Raw genomic sequence first — 19,721 nt, forward strand, 5'->3', positions numbered from 1 at the left:
AAAGAAATATTCCTTAGAAAAGAATTTTAGGGTTTGGTCAAGAAATGAAGTAACATGATCTTGGGAAAGATTTTAAGAATGATGAGCCACTTCATAGAAGGAATGATGATGATCTCCCAAGTTTCAAGTCCAAAGAACTGCTCCAGAAAGAAAATCAGAGCAACAACTAAATAAATCAAAAGAAAAAGGAAAGGGCCAAAAACCAGGGTGTTAAAAACCTTCCCCCCTTAAAGAAATCTCGTCCTCGAGATTTGGTTGCTCAGGGAACAAGTATGACTTGAGGACACCATTTCCAACTCGGGTATCCATTCCCTTTGTATGCTGTTCCTCCTAATTTTTATATGATCTGATTACCTTGCTCGGGGTGGTTTGCTTCACCTTTCCCAAATTCTAACAAGTTTTTGCTCATATACCAAATCCTTATGCCGACGATGATTTCCTCATATCTGTGGTGATATCCGAGGGGTCTGAGCATAAATTCCCTTTTTCATGAAAACTTTTTACTTCTGCCCTAGGGTTGCTCAAACAAATGCATGTCTTCTGGGTTCAATCAATGCTGAGAATCATGGCCATTCTCCTGACGGGATCTGACTGCTCGCAGGTGGTACTGATTTATCTTGATTTATTTCTTTGGGTCAAGCATGAGATATGTACCAAAGATTCGACTACCTTCTGTCGTGAGAAATATAAAGGGGTATGGATTTATAGCTGTATCATACCTCAAATATTAACATCTTGAGATTGGCGATACTTTTCATGACAGACTGTCTGTGTACTTGGTTCCGCTAGTGAGTATACCTGGTCTGAGCTGATGGTTCGACTTTTGACTTACCCACGCGGTCGGTATACCCTTCTGTGGTAATAAGGCTATGAGATGCTTTAACACTGCCGTTGAAGTCAAACTACGGATTTTGCAAAGGAAATCTTGGATCTGACAGAACAGGCTTGGATATTCCACACTAACCATTTTAAGCGGGTCAGCGAGATATGAAATCCTTGTAGAACGGATTAGTCCACTGAGGGTATGCCTTTGTGGATCCATAAGGGATCATGGCCTCTAACTGACTTGGGTATCCGGACCCTGATGGTCGCGCAAAAATCTTCATACCTTTGTTGCCAGTCTCACTCTTGGATGGTCATGATTTTCTTTGTCAGGATACCTCGCCGAGATAGCTTGGCCACACAAGTCCTTGATTCTTTGTATAACCATGCATGTGGTTAGTCCGATATCTTTGGCATCATTCCTTGCACTTGCTTTCTGACCTGGGCCCGCACATAGATGACATATACTCGGGACTCATAGCTGTACCAAGCTTGCTGTTGGGGACATTCATACAAGATGATGACAAGGGTTCGGGATATCACCTTGTCTGGTGTGGGAATAATGACTTTGGTAGCCATTGTCAAGACTGTTGATTCTGCATTGTCAGCTCCAGAACTTGTCGATCCTTTTCTTGCATGAGTTGTGTTTCTGCGCATCTTCATTTGGCATGACTCATGAGGTTGTTGAATCCTTACTTTTCTTAGGTATACAGTGTATACCTGATGATGGTGTGTAGTGTTGTACTGCCGCAGGTTGGGTGTCTTATGTGGGAAGCCATCCGAGTAGCGTGTTGAGAAGACTCGATAGCTTATACTCGAAGCTTTTGTCAAAGTGGCATGCTGGAGAAGACTAGGTTCCATACCTGAGAAGCTTCTCCTCCGATTTCTTGTTGAGAAAGATTCAATTCATTATGTTAGAAGCCTTTATCGAGGTATCTTCCTGTGAAAGACTGGGTATCTTGGACCGGAATCTGTCCATATATTGTACTGAGGAAAAATTGAGGAGCCTTGCATGATAAGCTTCTTTCGATAGCGTGGGGAGGAAGACTGAGTTTCTCCTATCCAAAACTTCATACTGTAAAATGCAGACTGAAAGCCATACACACACCCATAATATTTTGCGGCTAGTTACTTGCATGAGAAAAATTGTTTGACTGTCTTCCTTGATCATAGCACATTCTGTCTTTCTTTCAGAGTATAACATATTTCAAGCAACATTCATTGCTAAGCCAAAACTTTGTATATGAGCCATATCTTTGACTAAAAATATACCGTTGATCTTGTACCTGACTTGTCTTCCTGCTGGCTAGATCATTACTGCCGTGAGGATTAAGTATTGATGTAGACTTGATGTGTTTAGCTGAGCTTCTTCCAAATATTTGAAATCCTTATTGCTTCTTTGGGTCCGGTGTCGATTGGTGAGCAACTTCCATAAGGGGAAATAAGGCAACACCGAGGGCGCAAAAGAAAGAAGCAAAAGAAACAAATCAACTAAACAAAAGCACACATAAACAAAGTCGCATATTAATGCTAGTCACACAATATGCATGCCTACTTAAGCAAACAAATCTCGCGGGAATTCTGGGGTTACGATCTAACATGCTATGACGGTGTGCATGAGGACGAGTCAATGTGCGGAAAGGTCGGTGTAAACATAGCTACACCAAGTGCTAGACTAACGAGGTAGCATCCTTGACTAGCTAGGAGGCGAGGACGTACTTAGTGACCACGTAGCAGGACACGAATGTCACGACCACATCATCATCAAGCGGACGGAAGGGATCTGTACTCGTCCAAGGAATATGATAGCGGGGAAAACTTAGTCTGCTGACATTGCCCTTTCTTGATGACTAAGATCATTAAGGGTTGCCAACACGGCAAGATAAAAGGCAGGGTCTGGGGTAGCAACATGTCTACCACCAAAACGATAGGAGGGGATGAAGAAAAGAAATTGGTGCGATACCTCGACACTATCCTGCAAACAGTGTCCGAAATAGTTGGCATCACTCCGCTGGGATAAAAATGACGCCGAACACCGAAGAACGGGCTCAAAGGAAACTGGAGGGATGTGTTGGGGAATGCAGTAATTTCAAAAAAAAAATCTACGCACACGCAAGATCCATCTAGGGGATGCATAGCAACGAGAGGGGAGAGTGTTGTCCATGTACCCTCGTTGACCATAAGCGGAAGCGTTATGATATCGCGGTAGATGTAGTCGTACGTCTTCATGATCCGATCGATCCTAGCACCGAAGGTACCGCACCTCCGTGATCTGCACACGTTCAGCTCGATGACGTCCCATGAACTCTAGATCCAGCTGAGGTCGAGGGAGAGTTTCGTCAGCACGACAGCGTGATGACGATGATGATGAAGTTACCGACACAGGGCTTCGCCTAAGCTCTACACCGATATGACCGAGGTGGAAATATGTGGAGGGGGCACCGCACACGGCTAATGTAACACCCCGGATGTAACTTACCCAATATGTACTCCAACTCTTGCCATTTCTGGCCTTAAGTTATTTATTTTCTCGGGTTTGGGTTTTTTCTCCGTGTGTTGTTGTCGGTGTCATGCATCTCATATCATGTCATCATGTGCATTGCATTTGCATACGTGTTCATCTCATGCATTCGAGCATCTTCCCCGTTGTCCGTTTTGCATTCCGGTGCTCCGTTCTCCTCCGGTGGTCATTTCTACCTTTCTTTCGTGTGTGGGGATTGAACATTTCCGGATTGGACCGAGACTTGCCAAGCGGCCTTTGTTTACTACCGGTAGACCACCTGTCAAGTTTCGTACCATTTGGACTTCGTTTGATGCTCCAACGGTTAACCGAGGGACCGAAAAGGCCTCGTGTGTGTTGCAGCCCAACACCCCTTCAATTTGTCCCAAAACCCACCAAAACCTTCTCCATCATCTAGAGCGTTCGATCACGATCGCGTGGCCGAAAACCGCACCTCATTTGGACTCTCCTAGCTCCCTCTATGCCTATATATAGACCCATCTAAATTCGCGGATCCCCTCTTCCAAAACCCTAGATCCCCACCTCGCGCCCGCGCCGGACACGTTCGGGCCGGCCGGACACGTCCGCCGCCCCGCCCGGACCAATCGCAGCTCGCCACGTGGCGCTGCCCATGCCCACATCGCCGCTCCCGCCGCCGGCCCGCGAGGGCCCGAGGCCGGCCCTCCCCGCCGATCGCGCGGGCCAGATCCGCGCCGCCCCGCCGCCTCTTCTTCTCCGCCGCGCCGGCAGCCGCCGGATCTCGCCGCTCCGCCGCCGCGCCATTGCCGGCCGGAGCGAGCTCCGCCGGCCGGACCTCCTCGCCGCCGCCTCACCTCGCCTCCGCCGCCCCGGTGCCGCCGCGCGCTGCCCGACGCCGCCCCGTCGTCCGAGCCCGCCGCCGCCTCCTCGCCGCCCCTCGTCACCGGCAAGCGCCGCCCCGGCCATCCTCGGCGACCGTGCCTGCTACAGTACCCCCGGATCCAGATCTGGATCTCGGGTTGACTTTTTATCCCTAACCCTAGTTCATATGCCCCTTTTCATCATGCTATATCTCCGCATCCGTAGCTCCGTTTTGGGCATATAGCATATCAAAATGTTCGTCTTGGAGAGTACATCACTTCATTCCATTGCATCATTTTCATTTGAGTTCATCTTGATGCCTGAAATGCTATTGGAAGAGTGCTACTTGAGATAATTGTCAGATCTGCTACTTCATTTGGACATTTGTCATTTTTGCCATGATTATTGTGTGAATGATATGTCCATGAGCTCTACATATGTTTTGTTAAGGGTTTTGCCATCTTTCCGGAGGTGCAACCCATGTATTTTTGTGATGTGTGTGGTGACTAGCACAAGCTTGCAAAGTGAGGCACTTGGTAATGCTGATTTCAGGGACTTAGCATTTCCACTAAGTCCTTGACCTGTTTATCTCATGTTGCCATATGTTCATGTTGTTTCCGAGTGATCCGTGCCTCTTTTGAGGATGATCAGTAAGGATGTTTTGTTAACCTTGTAGTGCTCTATCCATCCATGTCTTTGTTTGCCATTATGGAGCAACCTAGCTTGATTCAATTGAGCTCTACTTTTGCTACTTCGTGAATCTGGGTAGATTGTCTACTTGTTAGCGATTTTGCCGATGATGTTGTAGTTGATCCGTACATGCTATGCTATTGTTCTTGCCATGTCTAGCTTGCATTTTCTGTATTCTTGCTGTATGTATGATTAGATTATCATGACTTGCTCCGTAGTGAGTGCATCGAGCTCGTAAACATGCCTACTTGATATCTGTTTCAGCATGCTCCAGTTTTCACTAAGTCTGAGAACTGATTATGTTCTTGCCATGTTCACATGCTTGCAATTGTATTTTCTGATCCCTTTTGGCTCAAGGTCACTAAGGAACTTTTGTTAAGATCTTTGATTAGTTACATGCCATTCTTTACTTTGCCATGTTCAGGTCCTGTAGTATATAGTTTTGTTGCTCCAAAGAGTGCTACCTGATCTGAAATTCCAGACAAGTGTTAATTTCACTAAGTCTGAAATCTGTTTACCATATGCATTTTTGCCATGCTTGTTTGAACCTGTTAATGGATGAATTGGCCGTAGCTCAGTGCTAGACTTTTGTTAAGAATCTTGAATGCATCCCTGCCATGTATTTTGGTGCCATGTTTGGGTGCTGTAGCTTGTTCATCTCATTGCATTTAGATGGCTACTTGCTGTAAATCGCAGAACGTGGTCATATTTGAATTGCTTGCCATTTCCAAACCGTAACTCCGATTCCGGCGTTCTTTATATCGTTTTCAAGAGATTTCATCTCATCTTTCCAGTGGCACACTTGGATTTTCAAGTTGAGGCCAGGTTCATGCATTCCTTGTCAAATCTTGCATATGCATCCCGCATCGCATCCCGCATAGCATACCATCCTTGCATCATATTGTTTGAGCTTTGCACGTGGTTGATTGTGTTCCGTTTGCTTGTTTGTCTTGTTTGGGTAGAGCCGGGAGACGAGTTCGCTAACGAGGAGCCCGTTGATTTTGCTTTCGAGGATCCAGTCAACTCTGACAACTTTGCAGGCAAGATGATCATACCCTCGAAATCACTACTATCTTTGCTATGCTAGATTGCTCGCTCTTTTGCTATGCCAATGCTACGATGCCTACCACTTGCTTTCAAGCCTCCCAAATTGCCATGTCAAACCTCTAACCCACCATGTCCTAGCAAACCGTTGATTGGCTATGTTACCGCTTTGCTCAGCCCCTCTTATAGCGTTGCTAGTTGCAGGTGAAGATTGGAGGCCGTTCCTTTTTGGAACATTTATTTACTTGTTGGGATATCATTATATTGCCATGTTATATTAATGCATCTATAAACTTGGTAAAGGGTGGAAGGCTCGGCCTCTCTCCTAGTGTTTTGTTCCACTCTTGTCGCCTTAGTTTCCGTCATATCAGTGTTATGTTCCCGGATTTTGCGTTCCTTACGCGGTTGGGTTATAATGGCAACCCCTTGATAGTTCGCCTTGATTAAAGCTTTTCCAGCAATGCCTAACCTTGGTTTTACCATTTGCCACCTAGCCCCTTTTTCCCTTGGGTTTCCGGAGCCCGAGGGTCATCTTATTTTAACCCCCCGGGCCAGTGCTCCTCTGAGTGTTGGTCCACCTTGTCAACCGCCGGTGGCCACCAGGGGCAACTCTGGGCTGGCCTACCGGAAGTTTGGACAATCTGAGTGTGCCCTGAGAACGAGATATGTGCAGCTCCTATCGGGATTTGTCGGCACATTCGGGCGGTGTTGCTGGTCTTGTTTTAACCTGTCGAAGTGTCTTGAAGAACCGAGGTACCGAGTCTGATCGGAACGTCTCGGGAGGAGGTCTATTCCTTCGTTGACCGTGAGAGCTTGTCATGGGCTAAGTTGGGCCTCCCCTGCAGGGATTTGAACTTCCGAAAGCCATGCCCGCGGTTATGGGCAGATGGGAATTTGTTAATGTCCGGTTGTAGATAACTTGAACCTTAACTTAATTAAAATGAACCAACTGAGTGTGTTACCATGATGGCCTCTTCTCGGAAGAGTCCGGGAAGTGGACACGGTGTTGGAGTAATGCTTGCGCAGGTTGCCCTCTAGTTTCTCGCTCGCGCTTTGCATCCTCTTCTCGCTCTCTTTTGCGAACAGGATAGCCACCATATTTTCTAGTCGCTTGCTGCAGCTCCACATATTTACCTTGCCTTACCTATAAGCTTAAATAGTCTTGATCGCGAGGGTGTGAGATTGCTGAGTCCCTGTGGCTCACAGATTACTATTACACCAGATGCAGGGCCTGATGATTCCGCTCCAGGTGACGCGCTTGAGCTCAAGTGGGAGTTCGACGAGGACTCTCAACGATACTATGTTTCCTTTCCTGATGATCAGTAGTGGTGCCCAGTTGGGGGTGATCGGGACCGTGTCGCATGTTGGGTTATCTTTTATTTTGGCGCCGTAGTCGGGCCATGAGTGTTTGGATGATGTAATGTTATTTATGTACTTGATTGACGTGGCGAGCGTAAGCCAACTATGTTATCTCCCCTTTTATTATCTATATATTACATGGGATGTTGTGAAGATTGCCTAACTTGCGACATATGCCTTCAATGCGATTATGCCTCTAAGTCGTGCCTCGACACGTGGGAGATATAGTTGCATCGAGGGTGTTACAAGTTGGTAATCAGAGCCTTCCCCGACCTTAGGAGCCCCATTGCTTGATCGTTATTAGCGGCCGAGTTGTGTCTAGAAAAATGTTTTGAGTCATCTAGGAATTATATATCGGAGAGTTTAGGAATTCTTTTTACTCCCCAGTCTCCTCATCGCTCTGGTAAGGCATCCTAACGTAGAGTTTTGACTCTTCTCTTCTCAAATTTCACTAATTTTTTTTTAGGATCACGCGGGTATCTTGGAATCGTTCTGATGGTTTTATGACGAGAACATTGTCTTGGTGCCTCCTGTCAAGGGTTTTGTGGAAGTGTCCCGGGGAGTTGAGCTCTGAGGTGTTGTCGTCATAATTTTATCGTTGCAATTCTAGAATACCTGAGTTTAGTACGCCGACATCGAAAATCTCTTTTATGCAGTTCGTTGGTGAGATAACCTCGACGCCACCCAGTACTAGGGCGGGAGTTCGGGAGTATCACCATAACTTGTATAACGGATGCTTTTCGAAGGTTGAGGTAGATGGTTTCCGAAGTTTTTCTCGGTTATGTGGTGAAGGATGGATATAGCTGGATGTAGGATTTGCTAGATTTGGGTGAGATATTATGCTTCCCCTGTATCCCCAACACCTGATTGCATAACCGGAAAGGTTCGGGAGTTTCATAGGTGGGAATTCAAGTAGCTCTAGCTCTTCTTCCACGGATATTTGGTTTGAGATTGGGATTTCTTACCGAGTATTCGTTCTTGATCCGTACCTTGTTGATTTATTTCTCTACCTAAATTCTAAGTGGCTTCTCAATTTATGGATATGTGACCATTTCAAGAGGAATGCATTCGTTCATTTTATTCGGATGTGAAGACTTTATGTTGCAATTTTCATCCCGTTTGATTCAGCTTCATTTTATCTGTCTAAGTGCTAACGGTGGTCAACCTCTTCAGGATGGCTCCCGCTAAGAGCACCAATCAGAATCAGAATCAAGATCCGCCACCACCTCCACCTCCTCTGGAGGCATGGCAAGCTGTGATGGCCGCAACCAATGTAAACACACAGTTGATCATGCAAATTCTTCAAGAGTGCAATCAAGGCAACCAAGGGAACCAAGGCAACAATCAGAATCACTTTGCTACACTCAACCAGTTCCTTGCTAACGGGCCAAAAACTTTCAGCAATTGTGTTGAGGCAACCGATGCTGACGATTGGCTCGTGGATCTGCGCAAGCATTTCGAGTGCAGTAACGTCAGGCCTGAGGACTTCGTCAAGTTCGCTTCCTTCCAACTCAAAGACCAAGCTGCAGAATGGTTTCAGCAGTACAAGGATTCCAGAGGTGGATGTGCTATTACCTGGGATGAATTCCGTCAAGATTTCAGAGCTCACCATATCCCTCAGAGCGTGGTTGAAAGCAAGCATGAGGAATTCCGCAACCTGAAGCAAGGCTCTTTGTCTGTCTATGACTACAACAAGTTGTTTCAGAAGCTCGCCCGCTTTGCCAAGCAGGACGTCCCTGATGAGAAGAGCATGATATACCATTTCAGGGGTGGTCTCAGAGAAGAAATTCAGGTAGGTCTTGTTCACTTTGAGCCCTTGAGGTACGATGAGTTCTACAACATGGCATTGAAGCAAGAGGCCGCTCAACTGAGGTGTGATGCTTCCAAGAAGCGAGTCAGAGATGCTACTCCTTCTTCCTCTAATCAAGTGGCCAAGAAGCAGAAGTATTGGCTTCCTCCTCCTCCGTTCCATCAGCCGTATCAGCAGAAGAGCAAAGGTGGCAGTGGATCTTCCCACCCACCCAACCCTAGCTTTCAGAATAAGACTTCGTCTCAACCTCCAAGATCGAGTGCTCCGTATCACCATCCGCTTTCAGAGGTCACGTGCAACAAGTGCCAACAGAAGGGTCACTATGCCAACAAGTGTCTCAATCAAAGGCGCCTTCCTCCTCCTCCTCCTGTGAGATCAGCAAGTACAGCTATGGTCAAGCATAACACCAAGCATGCCAAGGTCAACTTGATGAATGCAGCTCAGACAGAGGATTTGTCAGATGTCATCATGGGTAACCTTCCTGTTAACGATGTTCCCGCAAAAGTACTTTTTGATACTGGTGCATCGCATTGTTTCATCTCGAAGCCTTTTGCATCTAAGCATGAGTTGACTTCCCAAGTTATTCATAGTCCGTTAGCAGTCGTCTCTCCGGGTAAATGTTTGCTCGCTAACCACGAGATTCCGGATATTTCTATCATGATGGGTGATTTCAAGTTTCTGGCTTCTCCAATGGTTCTTGGTAACTCGGATATTGATCTTATTCTCAGGATGGATTGGCTCTCTAAGCACAAGGCTCAGCTTGATTGTGCAGCCAGATAGATTCAATTGACTCATTCGTCTGAGGATGTAATTGTCTTTGCCGCTCGGGATAATACCATCCGTCTGTTTTCTCTCAATGAGAAGGGTGAACTGGATGCTATCTCACAAATTCCAGTCGTTTGCGAATATCAAGACGTCTTTCCAGAAGAGCTTCTAGGAATGCCTCCGCACCGGCCAGTTGAATTCGTTATTGATCTTGAGCCCGGTACGGAACCTGTGTGCAAGCGTCCTTACAAGCTCGGACCTGAAGAGTTGAAGGAGCTGAAGAAGCAACTCGATATTCAAGAAAGAATGGGTCTCATCCGGCCTAGTTCTTCTCCGTGGGGTTGTGGTGTTCTTTTTGTGAAGAAGAAGGATGGAACGGACCGACTTTGTGTTGACTACCGTCCATTGAACAAGAAGACCATCAAGAACAAATACCCACTTCCCAACATCAATGAGCTGTTCGAACAACTCAAAGGTGCCCAAGTATTCTCCAAGCTTGATCTCCGTATGGGTTATCATCAGATTCGAATCCGTGAACAAGATATTCCCAAGACGGCTTTCAGGACAAGCTATGGTTCATATGAGTACACTGTCATGTCTTTTGGCCTCGTCAACGCTCCTCCGACTTTCTCTCGCATGATGAACTTCATCTTCAACGCCTACACCAATGACTTCGTTTTGGTCTATCTCGACGACATTCTGGTTTTCTCGAAGAACAAGGAAGATCATGCCAAGCACTTGCGCTTGGTACTCGACAAGCTGAGGGAACACAAGTTCTACGCCAAGATCTCCAAGTGCGAATTTTGGCTCGATGAGGTTCTTTATCTTGGTCATATCATCTCTGCCAAGGGCATTGCCGTGAATCCTGAGAAGGTGTCTGCAATTGTGAATTGGGAACCTCCTCAGAACATGAAGCAACTCCGTAGCTTCCTCGGTCTCGCAAGCTACTGCCGAAGATTCGTTGAAAACTTTTCTAAGATCGCGAAGCCTCTCTCAAATCTTCTCCAGAAGCACGTAAAGTACGTTTGGTCTCCAGAGTGTGACATTGCTTTCAACACTTTGAAAGAGAAATTGATCATTGCTCCAGTTCTGACTCCGCCTGATGAATCCAAGCCGTACGAGGTCTTTTGTGATGCCTCTCTCCAAGGCCTTGGCGCAGTGTTGATGCAAGAGAAGAAAGTTGTTGCTTATACCTCTCGCCAGTTGAAGCCCAATGAGAAGAACTACCCCACTCATGATCTCGAGTTGGCGGCAGTTGTGCATGCTCTTTTGACTTGGAGACATCTCTTATTGGGAAGAAAAGTGGACATTTTCACTGACCACAAGAGTCTCAAGTACATCTTCACTCAACCTAATCTCAACCTCAGGAAAACTCAATGGGTCGAAATGATTCAAGAGTATAATCCGAGTATCGAGTATACTCCAGGCAAGGCCAATGTGATTGCTGACGCATTGAGCAGGAAAGCTTATTGCAATAGTCTGATTCTCAAGCCTTATCAACCCGAGCTTTGTGAAGCTTTCCACAAACTTAATCTGCAAGTTGTTCCTCAAGGTTTCCTCGCCAACCTTCAAGTCTCTCCTACCTTGGAAGACCAGATTCGCCAAGCCCAGCTTCTTGATGCTATGGTGAAGAAGGTGAAGATTGGGATTGCCAAGAGCCAACCCAAGTACAAGTGCTACCGCCTCGATGACAAGGACACTCTCTTCTTCGAGGATCGTATTGTTGTGCCCAAAGGTGACCTTCGTAAAGTGATCATGAATGAGGCTCACAATTCTCTCCTCTCCATCCACCCTGGGAGCACGAAGATGCATCAGGACCTCAAGCAGGCTTATTGGTGGACTCGAATGAAGCGCGAGATCGCTCAGTTCGTGAATGAATGTGATGTCTGCAGAAGAGTGAAGGCAGAACACCAAAGACCAGCTGATCTCCTCCAACCTCTTGCCATTCCAGAATGGAAGTTTGACCACATCGAAATGGACTTCGTGACTGGGTTTCCAAAGTCCAAGTGTGGCAACGATGCTATATTCGTTGTCATAGACAAACTCATCAAAGTGGCTCATTTTCTGCCTATCAAAGAGTCAATCACTGCAGCTAATTGGCGGAACTCTACACCTCTCATATTTTGTCTCTGCATGGTATTCCACAAGTGATCTCTTCAGACCGTGGCAGTATCTTTACCTCCAAGTTTTGGGATTCTTTTCAGAAGGCCATGGGCACCAACATCCGCTTCAGCACAACTTTCCATCCTCAAACTAGCGGTCAAGTCAAGCGTGTCAACTAGATTCTTGAAGATATGCTCAGGGGTTGTGTGATCTCCTTCGGCATGAAGTGGGAGGATTGTCTTCCTTATGCTGAATTCTCCTACAACAACAGTTTTCAAGCAAGTTCGGGCAAGGCCCCATTTGAAATTCTGTATGGCAGGAAGTGCCGTACCCCTCTCAACTGGTCTGAAACCGGTGAATGTCAGCTTTTGGGAAATGACTTAATCACAGAGGTAGAGGAAATGTGCAAAGTCATTCGAGATAACCTCAAAGCAGCCCAATCCCGCCAGAAGAGCTACTATGACAGTAAGCACCGTGATTTGGCTTTCGAGATCAGAGATCATGTTTACCTCCGCGTCTCTTCTATGAAAGGTACTCGTCGCTTCAGTATCAAAGGGAAGCTTGCCCCTAGATACGTGGGACCTTTCAAGATTGTCAGCAAGAGAGGCGACCTCGCCTATCAACTCGAGCTTCCTTCAAACTTTGCAAATGTTCATGATGTGTTCCATGTCTCTCAGCTTCGAAAGTCCTTCAAGACTCCTGACCGCACCATCAACTTCGAGGACATTGAGCTCCAAGAAGATCTCTCCTATCGTGAGCACCCAGTTGCTATTCTTGAAGAGACTGAACGCAAGACTCGCAAGAAGTCAATCAAATTCCTCAAAGTCAAGTGGTCACACCATTCCGACCGTGAAGCTACCTGGGAACGCGAGGATTGTTGGAAATATGCCCTAGAGGCAATAATAAAAGCATTATTATTGTATTTCCTTGTTCATGATAATTGTCTTTATTCATGCTATAATTGTGTTATCCGGAAATCGTAATACATGTGTGAATAGCAGACACCAACATGTCCCTAGTAAGCCTCTAGTTGACTAGCTCGTTGATCAACAGATAGTCATGGTTTCCTGACTATGGACATTGGATGTCATTGATAACGAGATCACATCATTAGGAGAATGATGTGATGGACAAGACCCAATCCTAAACATAGCACAAGATCGTATAGTTCGTTTGCTAGAGTTTTCCAATGTCAAAGTATCTTTTCCTTAGACCATGAGATCGTGTAACTCCCGGGTACCGTAGGAGTGCTTTGGGTCTACCAAACGTCACAACGTAACTGGGTGACTATAAAGGTAGACTACGGGTATCTCCGAAAGTGTCTGTTGGGTTGACACGGATCAAGACTGGGATTTGTCACTCCGTATGACGGAGAGGTATCACTGGGCCCACTCGGTAATGCATCATCATAATGAGCTCAAAGTGACCAAGTGTCTGGTCACGGGATCATGCATTACGGTATGAGTAAAGTGACTTGCCGGTAACGAGATTGAACGAGGTATTGGGATACCGACGATCGAATCTCGGGCAAGTAACATATCGATTGACAACGGGAATTGCATACGGGGTTGATTGAATCCTCGACATCGTGGTTCATCCGATGAGATCATCGTGGAGCATGTGGGAGCCAACATGGGTATCCAGATCCTGCTGTTGGTTATTGACCGGAGAGTCGTCTCGGTCATGTCTGCTTGTCTCCCGAACCCGTAGGGTCTACACACTTAAGGTTCGGTGACGCTAGGGTTGTGAAGATATGTATATGCAGTAACCCGAATGTTGTTCGGAATCCCGGATGAGATCCCGGACGTCACGAGGAGTTCCGGAATAGTCCGGAGGTAAAGAATTATATATAGGAAGTGCTGTTTCGGCCATCGGGACAAGTTTCGGGGTCACCGGTATTGTACCGGGACCACCGGAAGGGTCCCGGGGGTCCACCGGGTGGGGCCACCTATCCCGGGGGGCCCCATGGGCTGAAGTGGGAGGGAACCCAGCCCATATTGGGCTGGGGCGCCAACCCCCCAAGGGCCCATGCGGCTAGGGTTGGGGGAAACCCTAAAGGGGGGCGCCCCCTTGCTTGGGGGGCAAGCCCCCCACCCTAGGCCGCCGCCCCCCTAGTAGATGCCATCTACTAGGGCCGGCGCCCCCCTGGCACCCCTATATATAGTGGGGGAGAGGAGGGACTTCATACCCCAGCCCCTGGCGCCTCCCTCTCTCCCCGTTACGTCTCTCCCTCGTAGTATAGGCGAAGCCCTGCTACTGTGACGCCCTGCATCCACCACCACGCCGTCGTGCTGCTGGAACTTCATCAACCTCTCCTCTTCCCTTGCTGGATCAAGAAGGAGGAGACGTCTCCCGTCCCGTACGTGTGTTGAACGCGGAGGTGCCGTCCGTTCGGCGCTTGGTCATCGGTGATTTGGATCACGTCGTGTACGACTACATCATCACCGTTCTTTGAATGCTTCCGCACGCCATCTACAAAGGTATGTAGATGCATTCGATGGCTCGTTGCTAGATGAACTCCTAGATGGATCTTGGTGAAACGAGTAGAATTTTTTTGTTTTCTGCAACGTTCCCCAACAAGGATCACCTCCGTTCTGAGTACCCGGCGTTCTTTCAGTCCTAGATCTCGGGACGAGATCCTTTCATAGTGGTGGAGTGTTGTAACACCCCGGATGTAACTTACCCAATATGTACTCCAACTCTTGATGTTTCCCGCCTTAAGTTATTTTATTTTCTCGGGTTCGGGTTTTTGTCTCCGTGTGTTGTTGTCGTTGTCATGCATCTCATATCATGTCATCATGTGCATTGCATTTGCATACGTGTTCATCTCATGCATTCGAGCATTTTCCCCGTTGTCCGTTTTGCATTCCGGCGCTCCGTTCTCCTCCGGTGGTCATTTCTACCTTTCTTTCGTGTGTGGGGATTGAACATTTCCAGATTGGACCGAGACTTGCCAAGCGGCCTTGGTTTACTACCGGTAGACCGCCTGTCAAGTTTCGTACCATTTGGACTTCGTTTGATGCTCTAATGGTTAACCGAGGGACCGAAAAGGCCTCGTGTGTGTTGCAGCCCAACACCCTTCAATTTGGCCCAAAACCCACCAAAACCATCTCCATCATCTAGAGCGTTCTATCACGATCGCGTGGCCGAAAACCGCACCTCATTTGGACTCTCCTAGCTCCCTCTATGCCTATATATAGACCCCTCCTCTAAATTCGCGGATCCCCTCTTCCAAAACCCTAGATCCCCACCTCGCGCCCGCGCCGGACACGTCCGGGCCGGCCGGACATGTCCGCCGCCCCGCCCGGACCAATCGCAGCTCGCCACATGGCGTTGCCCGTGCCCACATCGCCGCTCCCGCCGCCGGCCCGCGAGGGCCTGAGGCTGGCCCTCCCCGCCGATCGCGCGGGCCAGATCCGCGCCGCCCCGCCGCCTCTTCTTCTCTGCCGCGCCGCCGCGCCGGAAGCCGCCGGATCTCGCCGCTCCGCTGCCGCGCCATTGCCGGCCGGAGCGAGCTCCGCCGGCCGGACCACCTCGCCGCCGCCTCACCTCACCTCCGCCGCCCCGGCGCCGCCGCGCGCTGCCCGACGCCGCCCCGTCGTCCGAGCCCGCCGCCGCCGCCTCCTCGCCGCCCCTCGTTGCCGGCAAGCGCCGCCCCGGCCATCCTCGGCGACTGTGCCTGCTACAGTACCCCCGGATCCAGATCTGGATCTCGGGTTGACTTTTTATCCCTAACCCTAGTTCATATGCCCCTTTTCATCATGCTATATTTCCGCATCCGTAGCACCGTTTTGGGCATATAGCATATCAAAATGTTCGTCTCAGAGAGTACATCATTTCATTCCATTGCATCATTTTCATTTGAGTTCATCTTGATGCCCGAAATGCTGTTGGAAGAGTGCTACTTGAGATAATTGTCAGATCTGCTACTTCATTTAGACATTTATCATTTTTGCCATGATTATTGTGTGCATGATATGTCCATGAGCTCTACATATGTTTTGTTAAGGGTTTTGCCATCTTTCCAGAGGTGCAACCCATGTATTTTTGTGATGTGTGTGGTGACTAGCACAAGCTTGCAAAGTGAGGCACATGGTAATGCTGATTTCAGAGACTTAGCATTTCCACTAAGTCCTTGACCTGTTTATCTCATGTTTCCATATGTTCATGTTGTTTCCGAGTGATCCGTGCCTCTTTTGATGATGATAAGTAAGGATGTTTTGTTAAGCTTGTAGTGCTTTATCCATCCATGTCTTTGTTTGCCATTATGGAGCAACCTAGCTTGAGTCAATCGAGCTCTACTTTTGCCACTTCGTGAATCTGGGTAGATTGTCTACTTGTTAGCGATTTTGCCGATGATGTTGTAGTTGATCCGTGCATGCTATGCTATTGTTCTTGCCATGTCTAGCTTGCATTTTCTGTATTCTTGCTGTATGTATGATTAGATTATCATGACTTGCTCCGTAGTGAGTGCATCGAGCTCGTAAACATGCCTACTTGATATCTGTTTCAGCATGCTCCAGTTTTCACTAAGTCTGAGAACTGATTATGTTTTTGCCATGTTCACATGCTTGCAATTGTATTTTCTGATCCCTTTTGGCTCAAGGTCACTAAGGGACTTTTGTTAAGCTCTTTGATTAGTTACATGCCATGCTTTACTTTCCCATGTTCAGGTCCTGTAGTATATAGTTTTGTTGCTCCGAAGAGTGCTACCTGATCTGAAATTCCAGACAAGTGTTAATTTCACTAAGTCTGAAATCTGTTTACCATATGCATTTTTGCCATGCTTGTTTGAACCTGTTAATGGATGAATTGGCCGTAGCTCAGTGCTAGACTTTTGTTAAGCATCTTGAATTCATACCTGTCATGTATTTTGGTGCCATGTTTGGGTGCTGTAGCTTGTTTATCTCATTGCACTTACATGGCTACTTGCTGTAAATCGCAGAACGTGGTTATATTTGAATTTCTTGCCATTTCCAAACCGTAACTCTGATTCCGGCGTTCTTTATATCGTTTTCATGCGACTTCATCTCATCTTTCCAGTGGCACACTTGGATTTCCAAGTTGAGGCCAGGTTCATGCATTCCTTGTCAAATCATGCATATGCATCCCGCATCGCATCCCGCATAGCATACCATCCTTGCATCATATTGTTTGAGCTTTGCACGTGGTTGATTGTGTTTCGTTTGCTTGTTTGTCTTGTTTGGGTAGAGCCGGGAGACGAGTTCGCTAACGAGGAGCCCGTTGAGTTTGCTTTCGAGGATCCAGTCAACTCTGACAAGTTTGCAGGCAAGATGATCATACCCTCGAAATCACTACTATCTTTGCTATGCTAGATCGCTCGCTCTTTTGCTATGCCAATGCTACGATGCCTACCACTTTCTTTCAAGCCTCCCAAATTGCCATGTCAAACCTCTAACCCACCATGTCCTAGCAAACCGTTGATTGGCTATGTTACCGCTTTGCTCAGCCCCTCTTATAGCGTTGCTAGTTGCAGGTGAAGATTGGAGGCCTTTCCTTGTTGGAACATTTATTTACTTGTTGGGATATCATTATATTGCCATGTTATCTTAATGCATCTATAAACTTGGTAAAGGGTGGAAGGCTCGGCCTCTCGCCTAGTGTTTTGTTCCACTCTTGCTGCCTTAGTTTCCGTCATATCAGTGTTATGTCCCGGATTTTGTGTTCTTACGCGGTTGGGTTATAATGGGAACCCCTTGTTAGTTCGCCTTGATTAAAGCTTTTCCAGCAATGCCCAACCTTGGTTTTACCATTTGCCACCTAGCCCCTTTTTCCCTTGGGTTTCCGGAGCCCGAGGGTCATCTTATTTTAACCCCCCCCCGGGCCAGTGCTCCTCTGAGTGTTGGTCCACCTTGTCAGCCGCCGGTGGCCACCAGGGGCAACTCTGGGCTGGCCTACTGGAAGTTTGGACAATCTGAGTGTGCCCTGAGAACGAGATATGTGCAGCTCCTATAGGGATTTGTCGGCACATTCGGGCGGTGTTGCTGGTCTTGTTTTAACCTGTCGAAGTGTCTTGAAGAACCGAGGTACCGAGTCTGATCGGAACGTCTCGGGAGGGGGTCTATTCCTTCGTTGACCGTGAGAGCTTGTCATGGGCTAAGTTGGGACTCCCCTGCAGGGATTTGAACTTTCAAAAGCCGTGCCCGCGGTTATGGGCGGATGGGAATTTGTTAATGTCCGGTTGTAGATAACGTGAACCTTAACTTAATTAAAATGAACCAACTGAGTGTGTTACCGTGATGGCCTCTTCTCGGTGGAGTCCGGGAAGTGGACACGGTGTTGGAGTAATGCTTGCGCAGGTTGCCCTCTAGTTTCTCGCTCGCTCTTTGCATCCTCTTCTCGCTCTCTTTTGCGAACAGGATAGCCACCATATTTGCTAGTCGCTTGCTGCAGCTCCACATATTTACCTTGCCTTACCTATAAGCTTAAATAGTCTTGATCGCGAGGGTGCGAGATTGCTGAGTCCCTGTGGCTCACAGATTACTATTACACCAGATGCAGGGCCTGATGATTCCGCTCCAGGTGACGCGCTTGAGCTCAAGTGGGAGTTCGACAAGGACTCTCAACGATACTATGTTTCCTTTCCTGATGATCAGTAGTGGTGCCCAGTTGGGGGTGATCGGGACCGTGTCGCATGTTGGGTTATCTTTTATTTTGGCGCCGTAGTCGGGCCATGAGTGTTTGGATGATGTAATGTTATTTATGTACTTGATTGACGTGGAGAGTGTAAGCCAACTATGTTATCTCCCCTTTTATTATCTATATATTACATGGGATGTTGTGAAGATTGCCTAACTTGCGACATATGCCTTCAATGCGATTATGCCTCTAAGTCATGCCTCGACACGTGGGAGATATAGTCGCATCGAGGGTTTTACAGCTAAACAATCAACTTGTGTGTCTATGGGGTGCCCCCCTCCCTCGTATATAAAGGAGGGGAGGAGGAGGAGGGCCGGCCACAAGGGGCCCGCCCAAGGGGGGATTCCTACTCCTAGTAGGAGTAGGTTTCCCCCTTTCCTAGTCCAAGTAGGAGAAGAAGGAAGGAGAGGAGAGGGAGAAGGAAAGAGTGGGGCGCCGCCCCCTCCCTAGTCCACTTCGGACCAGCCCATGGGGGGGCGGCCTCCCCTTGTGGCCCTTCTGTCCTTTCCACTAAGGCCCATGAAGGCCCAATACTTCCCCCGGTGAATTCCTGTAACTCTCCGGTACTCTAAAAAATACCCGAATCACTCGGAACCTTTCCAATGTCCGAATATAGCCTTCTAATATATCAATATTTATGTCTCGATCATTTCGAGACTCCTCATCATGTCCGTGATCTCATCTGGGACTCTGAACAACCTTCGGTACATCAAATCACACAACTCATAATACAAATCGTCATCGAACGTTAAGCGTGCGGACCCTACGGGTTCGAGAACTATGTAGACATGACCGAGACACATCTCCGATCAATAACCAATAGCGGAACTTGGATGCTCATATTGGCTCCTACATATTCTACAAAGATCTTATCGGTCAAACCGCATAACAACATACGTTGTTCCCTTTGTCATCGGTATGTTACTTGCCCGAGATTCGATCGTCGGTATCATCATACCTAGTTCAATCTCGTTACCGGCAAGTCTCTTTACTCATTCCGTAATGCAACATCCCACAACTAAATCATTAGTCACATTGCTTGCAAGGCTTATAGTGATGTGCATTACCAAGAGGGCCCAGAGATACCTCTCCGACAATCGGAGTGACAAATCCTAATCTTGATCTGTG

The sequence above is a fragment of the Triticum urartu genome, chromosome 5A (genome assembly GCF_056163025.1).
Source record: "Triticum urartu cultivar PI428250 chromosome 5A, HENAU_Tu73, whole genome shotgun sequence".
In the NCBI taxonomy this organism is placed as follows: domain Eukaryota; kingdom Viridiplantae; phylum Streptophyta; class Magnoliopsida; order Poales; family Poaceae; genus Triticum; species Triticum urartu.